The following is a 17,555-nucleotide window of genomic DNA, read 5'->3' as shown; positions in this document are numbered from 1 at the left end:
AGAAATATCAAGGATAGTTAAAAATCCCGACCATACTCTTCAGAAGGATTCGAACCCCTACTCGGTTATTGCCAGCTGCTTCTGCTTACCTCTGAGCAGGCCGGTAACCAGCCCAAAAATCTAAGGGGGCCCGACCCAACCATATCATAGTTCATCACCATATTATAGTTCATTTACAAGCCTACCATGAAAATTTTAGGGGGACAGTAAAAATTTAGGGGGGGGGCAGCCCCTCGTGGATACGGGCCTGCCTCTGAGCTACCATGTATCTCCATAAGAGGAAAGAGTTAGACCTTTCAGAAAGAGCAGTGAGTTTACTATTGCTAATTCATTCTAGAGATTCAGAATATTTAAAGACAACCATGACCTATCATTTTGTAAGGTACCGATATTATTTTTACGATTACAGTGGTACCTCAGGTTACGAAGTTAATCTTTCTTTGGCTCTGTTCGCGGACCGAAACTACTTTTAGCATTGAAATTAATGCAAATTCAATTAATCTGTTCGCCCGCCCCAGAAACATAGTTTTTTATTCAGTAATATAAAATATTCAGTATAACTTTACCTTTGTCCTTGTCAGTTGCTAGCACATACGTAGATGGTAGAAGAGGAAACACTACTGATTCAAAGGAGAATCCTATTCCATAATAATATCAACCAACTGTGAAGGTGTTTCATGCAAACCTGAGTACAACTGTCGTTGTTATCAAGCCGAAAACATGACGTCAAAGTTATAATAAGGCACTGACGTATAATTCGCGGATCGAGCCAAAATTTATTGGAAAATCGTGATCGTGGACCGATTGTTTTTTGTTCGTGGCCCGAGGTATCACTGTATATGTTATTTGTTGTTTGGCCCGAGCCTAGTGACATCACTTGGCGTGAAGCAGGAGAAATGCAGCTAATTAGAGCTATTAGACTGACTGTGAACTATTAGAAGCCTGAGTGACAGACTGAGACGTCTCGGTTTTACAATAAGGATTAATATCATGAAGTGCATCATAGTGGGATTAGACTATCACTATTATTGATACGAATAAACAAAGTAGCTGCAACAAATGTATTCATGCTGGATAAATTTCATCTGCAGCACTAGGTTCGCAACTTACTTCCGCACTAGGCTCTGCAATCCTGCGATACTCCCGCAACAATTTTTATAGAGGTAATTGGTGAGTACTTCAAATTATAAGCCCGTAGCCAAACTCCCTCTAGAAAAATTGATGCGGAAGTACCGCAGGATTCTGAAACACGGATTTTTGGATAGGGCACATATTACTTCCTAAGTGAAGTTTTGACCCGACTACGGTAGGTCCCATAGTTTTGGAGCTATGCACTTTTAAAGTTTATTTTTTTCATGTTTCCGGCAGTCCGAAACTCGGAAAGTAAGCATTTGTGCACCCAGGTTGGTCTATACTTTTTGTCTTATCTTGGTGTCAGGAATCACCTCCCAAACGTTGTCGGTGTTGTTTTGAAACACTCTGTATATTATATAAACATTAAAATTGATTATTCACACAAGGATGATAAGTTTTATCTGTCACTTTCTAGCTTGTTTTTGAAAACATTATGAAAAGTATGTTGATTGGATTTGATTAGTTTGGGTTGGTTTTGATTTCACTTGTTTTGATTTGGTTTCATTTCATTTGATTTTCATTTGATTTTAATTTGATTCGATTTGATTTTAGTTTAGTTTAGCATTCTGTTCGACAACGAGGCTATGAGACATAGACTTAAAGCTTAATGTGGAATTCGAACCACATAAACTCCCGCCGGAATTCAAACCCGGGTCTCCCACTTCTAAGATGGTACGCTAACCGCTTAGCCACGAGGGAGCTTAAAAAGTATATACTGAAATACATGAAAAATACTTCAACTAGAATACTTACACAGCATCATTTTTGCCTATTCATGTTTTTTCAGTAGACCTAATCTTTTTTGAACAGTTTCTTCTTTAAATAAAGTTAACTAAACATATCTTTACATGTCAAAACTCGGAAATTGAATGGACACTACACTTAAGCTTAAAAATAGGGATGCGCACGAGACGAGTCGAGACAGGATTTTCCTGACAAAATTCGAGTCGAGACACGGCTTTTCCAATAGAGAAATATGCATCTTTCGAGTCGAGACATCACTTTTACAGCACAGTTTCGAGACGAGACAGACACAAATCTTGTCTCGAGCGCATCCCTACTTAAAAATGAGGATAAATAAGAGACAATAAATTCGGAAAATATATGCGGATGGAAATTTTTACTCTCAAATTGCAGACATGTCCACATAAATGCACATATATGATGATGATACTAATGGGTGTATTCAGGGTCGGCCCTAGGCAATTTACCACCCCGTGCAATGGCATTATTTACCACACCCATTTCTCCAGAAAGAACAAATGTAAAAAGCCACGATTTTAACTATGTTACCCCATCATGAACAACGAACGGGAGGGAAAGTGCACTCGCACTCAGAAAAGGCCTAAGTACTACAAATACAACCTCGTTGTGTATTTTTCTTTAAATAATAATCTTTTTTATTATATTAATGAAACAAAGCAAACATACTTGTAGAGGAAAGATAGTAATAATTTTTATAGAATTCAATATCGAGCTTCAATTTATTGTAGTTTGCAATTCCAGTGCAAGTAGCTTTTTTTTATCTTTATTTCTTGATTTTCCTTCTACAGCTGTAATTTTTTAAAAGGAACTTGTTTCCACCCTCAATGATAAGGAACTTGTTTGTAAAAAAGACTAGTTTTCATATCAAAATTGTGATAACTAACTAAATGAAAAGTGTCCCCTACTGTTTGAAAATTAGTTCTTGTATTTGACAACAATCAAGCAATTCATTCTGGGATTTGTTTGACCATTTGCTTCAGTGCTGTTCATTGAACTAATGCGACCTAAACATGATTTATGAATGTAGTATTCAAATAAAAAGTCAGCTTAGTAAATTTAACTGCCATCATCATTAAGTCTGTTTACAACAAAAAATATTTAACACTTTAACCGAAACATGAGCTTCAGAAACGTTATGAGAAACACAAGATCTGAGAGACCTATAAGTCAATTGTGTATTATATTTACTTTGTAATGTATGTAATGCTTGTTTATATACATGGTATTTGAAAGTATAAAATAAAAGAGGTAAATAAACTTTCACGAGCGACCAGAGGTGCCTCCATTGTGTTTAAAATTCCGCTTAGAGACCCACGTTTTGGTTAAAGTGTTAATAACACTATCCGTAGGTTTGGATGGGATATTGTAACACAAGAAATACTGACCAGAGCTTCAACACACACTGTATTTTAAACTATAATGTGTAACGGTTTCGGATATCTACCATATCCTTCATCAGACATTGTAAAGACAGTATAGTGATAGCTATAGTGTCTAGAATATGTACTGTCTGATGAAGGATATGGTAGATATCCGAAAACTGTAACACATTATAGTTTAAAATACAGTATGTGTTGGAGTTTTGGTCAGTATTTCTTTTGTTACAAGAAATATTTATTTTAAATAATATAATTATTACAGATTTTTGCTGCCCTTCGAAACTTACCGTCCCGTGCAAATGCATGTGTTGCACATATGCTAGAGACCGTCCTGGGTGTACTCTAAAGTGTAATTGCATATTTTTATCGTTAAGAATTAAATGTGTAGTTGGCAACATTGCTTGAGAAATGGAGAATGTACGTATATACACAATGCATTTTAACTACAGTAGTGGAACAAGATGGCAACTGGAAATGGAAATATTCATCTTGCTCTCTTTTTCTTCTTTTGTTTTCTTGTTGGTAAAGTAAGCAGAACTAGCGAGGCAATGCTGTCACCAGAAACTTTTTAGTTTTTTCCTTTAGGGGCAGGCAAATTAGACTTCTGTCTCTCTCTCTCTCTCTCTCTCTCTCTCTCGCTTACTCTGTTCTTTGGCTGTAGGAACACGAAGAGAAGCAGAAAACTTTTCCTTTCCAAACCAAAATAAGATTTCAGAAGAAAAGAAACTAACATAAGTATACATATTTTTTTGTTTGCTGTGTAAGAAAAAAATAAATTAGTTTTCAGAAATGAACAGTCGCGGTATGCTGAAAGCTTATTCAGTGCTCCAAGCGAAATCCTACATTCTCTATTACTCTACTGAAACTGGAGGTGATTGAGATCAACTGTAATTTCCGGTTTTGATAGCTATTTTAACAAAGCAAACATTGTAATAGGTATGGAGTAACAGTTTTTGATATGGCATGATCTCAATGAAAACTTGATCCATAACTTAATGACCCACTACCCACCGTGACCCACAACCCACCGTAACTCACTCTGACCCACTATGACACACTCTGAAAAATCACCCACCAAAACCCATCGTCATCAACTCAGACCCATGATTCATGCCCTCCTCTCCACTGACTAAAGTGTTTACACTTGTAATAAAACAAGGCTGTGAAATTAACACTTATCGGAGTTTGAATTTCTACAGTCAACCACTCAAGCACCGCTCTGTTACAATTACCGGTAGATCTGACTTTTACGATATAAAATGGTAAAATGTTTGTCGTGGGCCATATTACGATCAATTTCAATTTAATTATTATATATAACTATTTCCTCGTTCGATTACAGATACTTTTCAGTGGAAAATAGGATGAAATTTGAAAGTCGCAAGTCAAGATAAAGTAGGTCAACGTAAAGAAAAGAAAAAAAAAGTGTAAAATTCGACTGTCTCTCGAAAGCCAAGTAGTAAGTGTCCTAGTGCTATTATTCAATTACAAACATCAACATTCTAAAGTGCCTGAAATTCTCTTCTCACTTAGATATACTCATCTCAGGTAAGTAAATAGAAACAAATGAGAAATGAAGGAAAATGGAGGGCTATTTACCAATGTTCAGAAGATGCTGTCAACAATGCATTGAGCAGAGTAGTGCGGTGAATCTGAGTGGATCACGATGGATCGCAGTGGATCACGTTATGTTGACCCACGATCTACTGGCACACTCACAAATCTTGACACATAACCCATTGGCACACTCCAACTTTGTAATTCAGTGTCCTTAAGAATAGGTTCAATTTCGGCTCTGATACCTCCATTGCAACCGGAAGTGACAAATCAATCACTTCCGGATTCAATATTGATCGCATTAGAGCAGGAACAGTAAAAGATAGCAAGATTCGTGATTTTATACTTCCGAACTATGCTATGCTTAAGTGTCGGAAGTCTTAAAGAACGGCTATGCCCGTCCGTCTGTCTGCCTGCTTGTCAGACCAAGAATGGTAAGTAATATCTATAAACGTTTTCTGCAATGGGTTCAGTGTCCCAAGAATAGATTTCATATTCTAGATTAACCCTTTACTCAAACCGGAAGTGGCAGAAATCAAGTATTTCCGCTTTCCATGTTTATAGCCTTAGAACTAAAACGGTAACAGATAACGGTTTTTTCTTTCTTCTCTTTTCTTTCTCATCGTCTCAAAACAACAAATCATCACCACTTTTAATACTTTACCATCGCCGAAAATAGTTGAAATTTACTTGATTTTCGCTTTCAATACTGATTTTCAAAGAGCGAAAACGGTAAATGATTCCGAGGATCAAATTTCAGCGTCCCAAAAGTATGTCTCTCTATCATAATCATAAAGTCTATTTCCAACAAGAAATATTTATTTTAAATAATATAGTTATGACGACAGATTTTTCCGCCCCGTGCAAATGCACGTGTTGCACACATTTTCTAGCGGGCCATGGTTACATACAACGTTGTCCCGTCTATTTGTTGAAGTTCGAGGACCAGTGATGCAGGTGAGAATCCCACATCTAGCATGAATAAATTATTTTCTGCCATCTCTGATATCACACTGAGTGCACTTCGAAAAGTTGTATACAGAGGTCCTGTAACTTAGTGGTAGAGCTCTCACATATCCTGTGAAGGGTCTCTAGTTCGATCCCAGCCCATGTGAGTTTGTGTAGATAACATCGAGGTTTTTCTCAGGATACTCCCGTTTCCTCCCACTTTCTCATTTCAGCATTGTTCCGTCATCATTCATTTGCCTTAAGGTTGGTTTAAAGGGACAAGTTTTGCCGATAGATGGCACTACAGTTTTCGTATCTTCTCCCCCCCCCCTTTTTTTTTTTTTGCCATTCATGAAAATCCACGATTTCTCTTACAAATTTCAACCTACAGACTTCACATTTTTAGAGAAGGAACTTCATAATCTATCGAAGGTAATAATCCGTGCCGATTTTTTAAAATTTAGAATTGTCTTCATTGTTGTAATAGCTTGATTGTCTTTTTCTGTTATTCTGTTATCAATTATTGTTCCATTCCTCATTTATGCCTGTTGTTATTTTATTTGAATGTCGAATAATTTTGAATTGTTTGAAAATTTTAAATATAAACCAAGAATTAAAAAAAAAGCTTGATTGTTGAAATGGATATCCAAACCTTTAACAATGGAACTGTCCCAACAATGAAGAAAATTCTAAATAGAAAATTGGCACAAATGGTTTTCTTTAATAGATTATGAAATTCCTTCTCTAAAAGTTTGAAGTCTCTAGGTTGAAATTTGTAGGAGAAATCGTAAATTTTCGTGAAAGGTAAAAAATACATGGGAGAGATACGAAGACTGTAGTGACATATATCGACAAAATTTGTCCCTTTACACAAGGTGACCAGACGTCCCGTTTTAGCCGGGACAGTCCCTTTTTCCCAACCGTTGTCCCGTTTTTTTCTGATTCTCGAACGGGACGCCTAAATATCCCGTTTTAAAGTAAAAATGACCTAAGTGTCCCGTAATTATTATTCAAAATAGGCTATAAATCGTCAATGCAAATTCTACTCTCTTCCGTAACAACACTCGTTGTCAAGGTTCAGCCGTGTCTAGAACTTCTGAATTTTCAAATGGGAACTGAGTGTTCGTGGTTCAAGTGGGAATTGAGTGTGAATTCTGAGTGTTCAACTAGTTAAAAGAACTGTTGGGTAGAACTTGAAATTGGGAACCATTATTTGTTGTGTGGTACACGTAAAGTTAGAAACTGTGTGTTATCACTCTTACTTGTGTATTTTGTAAATTGAGAACACTGCTCAGTCCCAAAATGCAATCTGGAAGTCACTAGCCCCCCCAATAGCCGATTCGTATGCGTCCCGTTTTCGCAAGTGAAAATTCTGGTCACCTTGCCTTTACACTAACCTTAAGCATCCGTCTCCCTTAGCATAACAGGCATAATCGTGGGACGTTAAACTGAAAGATTTCATTTCTTTTCATTTGTAACACTAGAAGTTTAATATTTTTTACTAGTATAGCTATAGTTGTAGAAATGGCTGGCAAAATTGTGTTTCAAAATCTTTAAATATTTTGAGCCCTCTCCACTGCTCTTGTGGCTAACAAGTGTTACGTTTGTGGACAAGGTTACAGGTTCTGTTCCCAGTATGGGAGCCTTGCAAAATTTGAGCGTATTACAGTGGTTTGAATTCTACCGTGCTTTAAACTGTAGACTCACGTCTTTACGTAGTAGCGTCAGTACGAAAACGGGACGCTGAACTCGTTGCAACTAACCAATCTAAATATTTTGAATTCCAAGAATGAAACAGACATAGTCAACTTATTACTTTTTGAGAATAACTAACTCTTTTCTCCTATGGCGTGGGGCAACCCCCACTTGCGCTATCCACGAGACAAGTGATGATTTCAGTGGGAAACACGGAGGAAAATGCACCTCGGAGCCAACAAATTTTCCACGGGGCATTTCTACGATTGAACTTAACCTGGATTTCGTATTTTCCAGTAATAAAGGGTGTGATCAAAAAATATCATGAATACTTTTTTTAAAATTACTTTTTTATAGCAGCAATTGGTGATGTTACAACCATTTGATGTAATTTGTCCGAAAGCCGGATCCGTTGAGACAGGCAGAGTCAACTTGGAACACATTCTGTGCTGTCAGCGTCTAGAGCAGCTACAATGAGGTTGTGTTTTACCGTGTCTGTCGCGCATGATGGATTTCGAACAACGCGTGAACATTAAGTTCTGTTTCAAATTGCAAACGAATGCAAAAGGAACTCATGAAATGCTGAAATTAGTGTATGCCGATAATGCTGTAACTCTGATGACTATTTACAAGTGGTATGAGCGATTTAAAAGCGGAAATGAGTCGGTAGAAGACGAGCAACCTTCGGGACATATTAACCCGAAAAACAAAAGAAACGTGCAAAAAGTGGCAAAAATTGTTCGTTCAAACAGGTGAATGACTATTCGAGAGTTTACCGAAGAAGTTACCATCTCGTACGGGTTCGTGAATAGTATTTTAACCGCTATTTTCAAATGAAAAGAATGGGTGCGAAATTCCCCGAGCTCCCGATTTTTGACTGACGAACGGGAGTTTTTGGTCGATAAAAATATTGGTTTTGTCCACATATCCACAGTATTCTCCGGATATAGCACCATGTAACTTCTGGTTCTTCCCCAAAATTAAAACATTGCTTAAAGGAAATACGTTTTGATACCATTTCTGATATTAGGAGGGCCATGACATAGAAGCTGAGCGCCCTTCCAAAAGAAGCCTTCCAGAAATTCTTCCAGTCATGGATTCAACGTTGGGATAACTGGATTGCTAGCCGAGGACAGTACTTTGAAGGAGATTAAGTAATTTTCCATGTTAGCTTATTACTTTTACTTTGTTTCTAATAAAATAATTCATCATATTTTTGATCGCACCCACTTTCGTACTTTCTCCTCCCGTTTATACAGGATCCCTTCTCACGGGACAGCCCTGGTTACGTGCATAATTTTTCCAATGGTGGTCATAAAAAACGGTTTTTCGGTTTTCGGTTCTTAGAAAGATCGACACCGGTTGTTGAAAATTTAAAAAAACGGTTTCGGTTTCCTCCAAAACCGGTTCGATTTTTCACCGGATCCGGTTTTCTTCAAAACCGGTTCCGTTTTTTTTAATTTGTTCTATTTCTGACCAGAATAGTGTTTCGTTGTTCTCCGGAAACCGAATCTGTTTCCACAGAAATAGATTTATGTGTGTTCCAAAAGTTTTCACCGAAACCGGTTTCGGCGAAAAACAGAACCGGTTTTTGGAGAAAACCGAAATGTCGGTTTTTTGGGTTTCGGTTTTTCTAGAAACCGGTTTCCGGTTTTTATAAAAAAAAAACAGTTTTGCCCATCCCTAAATTTTTCTTGTATCTCCGCAGAATACAATGGATAGATAATAAAAGTCATAAAAGGGTTTCATTTTCTTATGAGGAAGAAGGATGACACAGATCGTTTAAAAATGACCCTAACAGACAAAATAACAAGGTGCACAGAAAGACTTATTTTCTCTGTGGCTGTAGGTTAACGTATGCTAGTGGAACCAGAGGAATTATCTGTAGCATGTGAATCTCGCTTTATTTCGCCACGTGGCGGATCCCAGATGATGCCAGTCAAGTTGGTCGTTCTGCTTTGCGGCTGGTGGTGGCTCTTTTTCTGTTTGGCTTCTGTCCAGATGGCTGCAAGGAAGAAACCGGGCGAAAAAAAAAGAACATTAAAAAATCACCCACCTCAGCGCTAATGCTTAACGAGTTGAGAATTTTATCCCAGATTCATTCTCTTTCTCCAACTTCAGCCAGACGACTTTTCTTCTGTAATCTGTGACAGCCACTAGAAAATTACACTATCTCTGTTGGAGAGGCTAAAGAACAACTGTCTGTGGCAAAGGAGCCAGCGAAGAACTGCAGTATTTTCTAGCTTACAGGAGTAGAAGATGGGGTCTTTACTTATAACATACTTTAATAGAAATTCATATTGGTGTATGAGAAGAAGACATGAAAATAAAGTAGGTTAAATTTTGAAAATATACTATCTATCTATATCTATATCTATATCTATATCTATATCTATATCTATATCTATATCTATATCTATATCTATATCTATATCTATATCTATATCTATCTATATATACAGGGTGTTTCAAAACAACACCGACAATGTTTGGGAGATGATACCTGACACCAAGATAAGGCAAAAAATATAGATCGTCCTGGGTGCACAAATGCTTCCTTTCGGAGTTATAGGCTGCCGAAAACATGAAAAAATGAACTTCGAAAGTCCATAGCTCCAGGGTGCGAATTATGGCCAGGGATGGAGGGGAAAATCCTCCTCTGGAAAGCTTTTATCCCTGGCTGGAAGGCAAAAAAATTCCAGGGGAATGCTATTTTTTCCTTCTACCCTCAGTTATATTTCTTACATCATTCAAATTCTTCAATTGAATGTGGTAAACGTAAATCCGTTTGAGTATTGTTAAGAGAAAATTTATTGTAAAAAGTCATTTGGTTAGGTTAGGTTAGGTTAGAGTTGGTGTGTTGGGAGCTCGGTGTGTATTATTTTGAAAAAGAAATGTTAGTGAGATCTGCTGCTGCTGTTACTAGGTTAGGATAAAAATGATATAATACTGGTGTACTTTCCCCCAAACCTGATCAAAGTATGTTAAGTTTAATCGTCGTTGTCAGCAGGGTTGGCACGATTATAGCAAGTTGGTTTAAACGGGGTAATTTTTTAAAAATTTTATCCTTTCCTGGAAAAATCGCCTAATTCGCACCCTGCATAGCTCCATTGTAGACTGTAGTAACTCACAATTGCATGTGGTGCGGGAGTAAAGCAAAGGTAATCTTAAAAGGAATTAGAGAATTTCTGGGGTATTTTATCAAAAGTTGAAGGAAAAAGAAACAAGTACAATATTTCAGCGAGTAAAAATTATACCTACATAACATCGTTCAAGTTAAACGAACACTATTAGCTACCGAAAGGGGGAGAGGTAGACATGTCTAATTAATCTATAAATACTCTGTATAAATATATTATCGAAACTCAGTAAGTTATGAAGCAGAGCTCCTTCATGACTATACGGATAGTATACGCATCTATGATGCGGGACATCCCGGTTCGATTCCCGGTGGGAGCTGATGTGATTCGGATCTCATGTTAAACGGTAGGTTCACATCTCATATAGCCTCTCTGCTGAAAGGGATGCTAAAATCTAATCGTCCTAGCAAGTTACAAGGCACACAGATATTTGTACCTGGCATCAAAATTTTAAACTTTCAAGGTGAAAAAAATCACTAGAGACCCCGAAGGTGGGGATTGATTTTACAGGAGGAGGATACAAAGTTGGTTTCGCCGCAGTTATCGAAGTGACTTCCCTCTGGAGCCGCCACTGTTCACGACACTTGTTCGAGACGGGACATTCTCGACTCTTATCTTGTAGATAAACCTAAAGGGACGCATACACGCAGTCACATACATGAAGAAACTTCCCAACATGCACGAATATTGATAAAACCACAGGCAAGTTGATCGTGTATGGTCTCGTTCATGCATGTTGAAAGCGGTGCAACGACATTGTGCAAATTTTTCTAAGGATTAAATCGTTGATAATCTTTCTAATCTATGTCTTATACTAACAAGGAGCACAAAATGCTGAAATTGCGCAAGTTTCCACCGCGACGTTGCTAACAATAATACTTTTCACTTCATTTTCTTGAAATTGTGTGAAATTTTGCACCGAAATAAAATGTACCTAGGTATAAATGACATTCCTTTGTGATATATACTTGTATTGAATTCTAATATTTACAGAGCAAATTATGGCCTATATTTACAAAACCCTTCACGTTTACAGTTTGAATCCTTGGAATTTAAATCCCACAGCTTTTAAAAGTGTCATACGTGCCTTCTCATGGTTTATCTGTGAATTCCTAAACTTAGCGTATTTCCCCATGAAAAACTCGCTCCTTTTGATGCAAATGCAAATATAAGGACCATTTATAGAATGGTGAAAGGACAGTTACTAAGGTACGTGGTAGACACACCTGAAATATGTAAGCAATTGCTAGTTTATCATTGGCCAAAACTCAAAAATGTAAACAAATCCTTATCTCTGATTGGTTGAAGGCTTGTTCACGATATTTAAAAGGAACTTCTATAAATACTTAGACACACCTGAAATATGTAAGCAAATGCTAGTTTATGATTGGCCAAAACTCGAAAATGTAAACAAATCCTTATCTCTGATTGGTTGAAGGCTTGTTCACGATATTTAAAGGGAACTTCTATAAATACTTAGACACACCTGAAATATGTAAGCAAATGCTAGTTTATGATTGGCCAAAACTCGAAAATGTAAACAAATCCTTATCTCTGATTGGTTGAAGGCTTGTTCACGATATTTAAAGGGAACTTCTATAAATACTTATATTATTTTATATTTTATATAAGTTTGTTTCCCTTACAGTTTTCCAATAATTATTTCCTTCCAATAACTATTTTCTCACAGTTTAATCTTACAGGCAATCTTACAGTTAGACGTGATACAGAAAATTATTGGCTGGGATAAGTTCCTCAGTCTCCCTCTCTAACGATGCCAGTGCACACACATATAATAGCGATAACTGAAAATGCTATCGTCATTCATTACTTTGTATTTTTTCCCCTAAAACAACTTGCGTTTTGGTGACTGTTTTTATTAGTCGAAATGCTTATGGTAATGATGGCAACGTTGCACAACACTTTTTGCGCAATTTCCAATTTTCTTGACTGCTCATTAAAAATGAAGTGAAATTTTTGAGCTTTATGTCCCACGGTTATGCCAACTAGGCTAAAGGGGATGATGAGTAATGAATGAAATGGTGGAATGAAGAAAGTGGGAGGAAACGGGAGAACCCCGAGAAACCCCACGCACACGGTGTTTGTCCACCACAAAGTTCGCTTGGCGGGAGCAGGGTTTGAACTCAGGACTCCATGCACCATGCACCAGGACTCCATGCACCTCTCTACCACTGAGCCACCGCGGCTCCGCCTGCTCATTAAAACTTTATCTGTGTTAATAGATAAAGGAGTGAAAGTTTGCGCAATTTCAGTGCACTCGTTGAAAGTTTTCAAAATTTCTGTAAACATGCATGTTTAGCGTGTATGCGCTCCTTCATGCAAGTTGGTTGTTTTATATTTAGCGGAGGAGTCACATGACTCTTGCCTTCGATTCATTCTTCTGGTAAGTTGGACAGCAACTTGGTACGTGTGTGGACAAAAAAAATCTTCCAACATTCATAATGAAACAAATCTTTCATGAAAGTTGGTCATGCAAGTGTGTGAGTCTATGTCCTCCTTAACTTGTAGCAAGAACAGTGGCGTTCACAGAATTTAATCAAACTCCAAAGTTCATATCATTTCAGAATCTTAATATGGTAAGTTATTATTTATTTATTTTGATAATACGGTATCTTGTTAAAGGAGAAAGCATGGAATCTGGAACCCTCCATTGCGTATGCAACTGAGTAGGAGTGTACACAACAAGATGTGAATGTAAGGACATGATCTATATGACATAAATCCCCTTGAGATCCATATTTACCCCGGATACGATAAAACAGCACGTATGACACCTGTTGATACATTACAGGGGATAAAACAACGACATATGAACATGTTTAACCTCATCCCTTGGCCAGAACTTGTATTCATAGGCGACCGAAGAAGGGGCAGGGGGCTCGGGCCCCCCTGGCGTAAAAATAGATTTCTTAAGATTTTCTTCACACAAATATATATAAAAAAATAGCAAACATAATATAGCAACAAGGGAGATGGGTGCCCTAGAAAATTTTCTTCGGGCGCCCATGCCTGTATTAGCACCTGTATAAAATATAATGTATAAAGGAAAACTGGGACAAATCATGGAAGGAAATTGAAGAATTCCGTTTATATGTTAGAAACTATGAGAACATTGTTCGACAATATTACCTCGAAAGTGGAAATACGGGATCTACGGTAGCGAATCTAGCCCGGGGCTGGGGGCCTAGCCCCCATTTTTGTGAGTGACAGATATAATTGAAACTATTATTTATATATTTTTGAAAGTTCATGGTAAGCGTTGCCTTTTATTATTTATTGAAAAAAATTTGAAATATTAGATATGGTTTCAGTTGCACTTTTTCTGTTATGCAATGTGTAAAACAATACTTGAGGTCCACAATGTCAACGTCCAGCCTAGTCATAATATCCACCGGGAGAGAGTTAAGTTGGAATCTTCTGCAGGACCCATGAAAAATTCTAAACTCATGATATACCTATCGTAGTCTGGGTTATGGCTGGCCCCTATAGTTTTTACCTTCTAGATCAGGGCCGTGCCGTGGAAAATGAGCGCCCGGGGCGAGAGTGTACGACGGCGCCCCCTACATATATACCAAGCAATTTTTCCTATCTTTTTTCCTTTTTTCTCCCGAATTTTTCGCCCTCTTACTTCGGCGCCCGGGGCCGTCGCCTCCCACGGCACGGCCCTGTTTTAGATATACCACTGGGGGTTGTTCTCAACACACAGGTAACCTTAGTATAGCAACACTTTATTATCAATGTTTTCTTATGTTGTGTGCCTTCGAAAAATATTTATTTCGACATTCTGTCTGGCTTGTGTGTTGTGCACATTATGCGAAAACACAAAATGGTAGTAGCAACTGTTGAGGAGTATTAAACATTTAAGCACTTTTTGTCACGCTCCTCGACGCAGATTAAAGGCTGTCTCACAACCTTCCAAGAGTTAATAGTTGAACCAAGTGTTTAAAATCTTTATGGCGTTTGTGTCTTTCATGTTTTATGTCTCCGGTGAGCAGTTTCAGCATCTGACATGCAAATGAGGTCATATGACGCTTAGGTTTCTGTCAACACAATGGACAGAGCACGTCCAATTTGGAAGAAGAATGGGCATTTATATCACATCAAATGCACCATTAAAAAAAATATTAGTTTTCACGTGATGTATTTAAGTGTCGGCAGTTATTACGTAGTTTCACTAAATTACAATTCAAACCGAATCGAAGTCCGTAGCTTTGGCGGGGTGATAAAAGAAGAAGAAAAAGGATATTATATTTGTACTATGTTAAACTTAATTTTTACCTCCTTCACGTTCATACATGTTTTATGCAGATTTTTGCAAACGTAATAGTAATTTAATTTTTCTTTGGAGGTCACGGTGGCACAGTGGTACATTATTTACCTCTGGTGCCTAGGACTCTCTAGTTCGATTCCAGCTTGCGCCAAGTGGTTTTGTGGTCATAAACACCATGTGTGTGGCTTTTCTCGGGGTTCTCCCGAGATTACATCGTGCTTGATAAAGTGACATGCATAAGAGTAAGTTCTAGTGCGTGGTTTCCGAAAAAAATGGACAAAGATTTACTCTTATGGGTCTAAAAGGTAGCCAGTAATAATTTATAGTTCTGCTGGAACAGATTATTTATAAGTAGATTTATGTACCTATATGTAATACTCTGTAAGAACTCAAATGGTGTCTTCTTTTAAGTGATACAGATCCTCCTAGCTATGATACACATTCTCCTAACGGTTATAAACATTACTTTAATGCAATATCTTTAATTATATGAATTCGATTTTCACTAATGTTTGTGCATCTTTCCCAAAACTAGAAACGATGATAAAAATTTACTAGAGTAATCAGAATTTCGTAATCTAGGTAGTTAGAATTCCATAACACTAGTTCAAAAGTACAAAGTTTAAAATGCAATATAATTACACGTATTCAAAAGAATATATTATTAGAACGGCCTTTGGAACAGTTTCGTGCCGTGGAAAATCAGCGCCTAGGGCGAGAGTATACGACGGCGCCCCTGTACATATGAGTGAGGTCCACAGATCAGCCGTGAAGCGCCAGCATGGTTATCGCGAAGCGTAAGAAAATTTTCAAAAATAAACCCTGCTTTTCCTTGATTCTGAGAACTTTTTATTACCTTTTCCTTCCATTTTATATGTGCATATCCATTTTCCTTACATGAGTATCATTATAGGACCACGCCCTAAAGCGGGAAGAGGATTTAAGTACCTGTACATATTAGTAATATTTCAAGTAATTTTTCCTCTCTTTTTTTCTTTCCTTCTTTTCGTTTTTCCTCCCGAATTTTGTGCCCCTTTACTTCAGTGCCCGAGGCTATTGCCCGCTCAGTCCTCCCCCCACGGTACGGCATTGCTTTAGAATAACACAAGTGAATAGAAATAGGTATATAGCATGGAATATATAACTTTTTAATAACAGTAACAAGAGAGAATAACATAACTTTGGAGATGCCATCTCAGGAAGAAAGTTTCTGTAACGAAACGGGTCGTTATACGCATGGAATATTCAGATTTTCTTTGTTCTAATAACCAATCATAATAATAATAATAATAATAATAATAATAATAATAATAATAATAATAATAATAATAATAATAATAATAATAATAATAATAATAATAATAATAATAATAATAATAATAATAATAATAATAATGCTCAGTGGCGTATTTAGGGGTGACTATCAGGCTCAAGCCCACCCCGAAATAAATTTGTTATATGCAAGACCTCATTAAAATTTGTCGGCACCCAAAAGGAAAAATATAAGTGCTTATTCACATGTTGTAGGGCTACATACATGTTGTAGATAATGAAATGTGGCCCAAAATTATGATCAACTTTTTAAACTTTAAGTTTTTTTCTTTTGCTATGATGTTGTTCAAAGGTAAGACATTCATCAATTGATAGATCACATTGAGATGAACAAAATGATACACTTGAAGGTGAAATGAAATGAAATCTTTGAGTTTTACGTCCCACGGTTATGCCGGTTAGGCTAAAGGAGACTGTGATGATGAGAGATGAGTGAAATGGTGGAATGAAGAAAGTGGGAGGAAACGGGAGATCCCCGAGGAAACCCACGCACACGGTGTTTGTCCAGCACAAAGTTCATGTGGCGGGAGCAGGGTTTGAACCCGAGACCCCTAGCACCAGAGGTGAACGCTCTACCACTGAGCTACCGCGGCCCCTACACTTGAAGGTGAATTATCATGCGTAGTTTTTGAGAAAATCAGGAGAAATGAATTTTGCCTTAAATATATATGTTTGTCAATCTGATACAGTTGATAGTTTTTATTCTCCTGGAACAGAGGCGCACCTCCAACAACGCTTTGAAGATTGCTGACTGGATGGCCTCTCTCCCACGCGCCACATTTTCCAGAGTTGTTACGGTCCGAAGTCGGTCATTCGAATTTTTTCTCAGTGCAGAACCCATTGCTCCAAAGTTTGATAACCAGACGAATAGCTTTTCTATCCGAAACAGAATCACGTCGGTCAAATTCGAACCGATTGCGAAATGCCCGCTGAGTACTAATCAGAGAACCACCATTACGAATATGTTGCTCCACAACAAATGCACAGTGCTCACCGTGCCACGCCATTGTGACTACTAAAAATGGCACGTATACCGTTATCGATCGATACCCACCCCACCGCAAGTCACATAGCCCCCACTCGAAATACGGGAGATCTTTTTGCCGGACATTGTACATCGGTTGCGTTCCATTGATGTTTCTTTTTTTCGATAACTTGGGAACCAAAAGCTTGCACAACACTCTTATATAGATCACCAAGATCCACCACTATGCCAAGTTTAATCTCGATCGGATGAATTCGATTGAACTCGTACAATATATACAGGGTCGGCACAAAGCCGTTCCCCCATCTGTGAAGAACTATACGGTAGTT

General features: G+C 37.7%; 1 protein-coding gene across 1 annotated transcript in view; it reads left to right on the top strand.

The window, feature by feature from the left end:
• Positions 1-17,555, top strand: part of LOC145692758 (WSCD family member AAEL009094-like) — a 290,574-nt gene that overhangs the window by 29,558 nt on the left and 243,461 nt on the right. The window lies entirely within an intron of this gene.

This window comes from Thermobia domestica, chromosome 8, assembly GCF_964235325.1.
Source record: "Thermobia domestica chromosome 8, izTheDome1.hap1.1, whole genome shotgun sequence".
Lineage (NCBI taxonomy): Eukaryota > Metazoa > Arthropoda > Insecta > Zygentoma > Lepismatidae > Thermobia > Thermobia domestica.
Note: the sequence above shows the minus strand (reverse complement) of the source record. Positions and strands in the feature narration are given on the sequence as shown.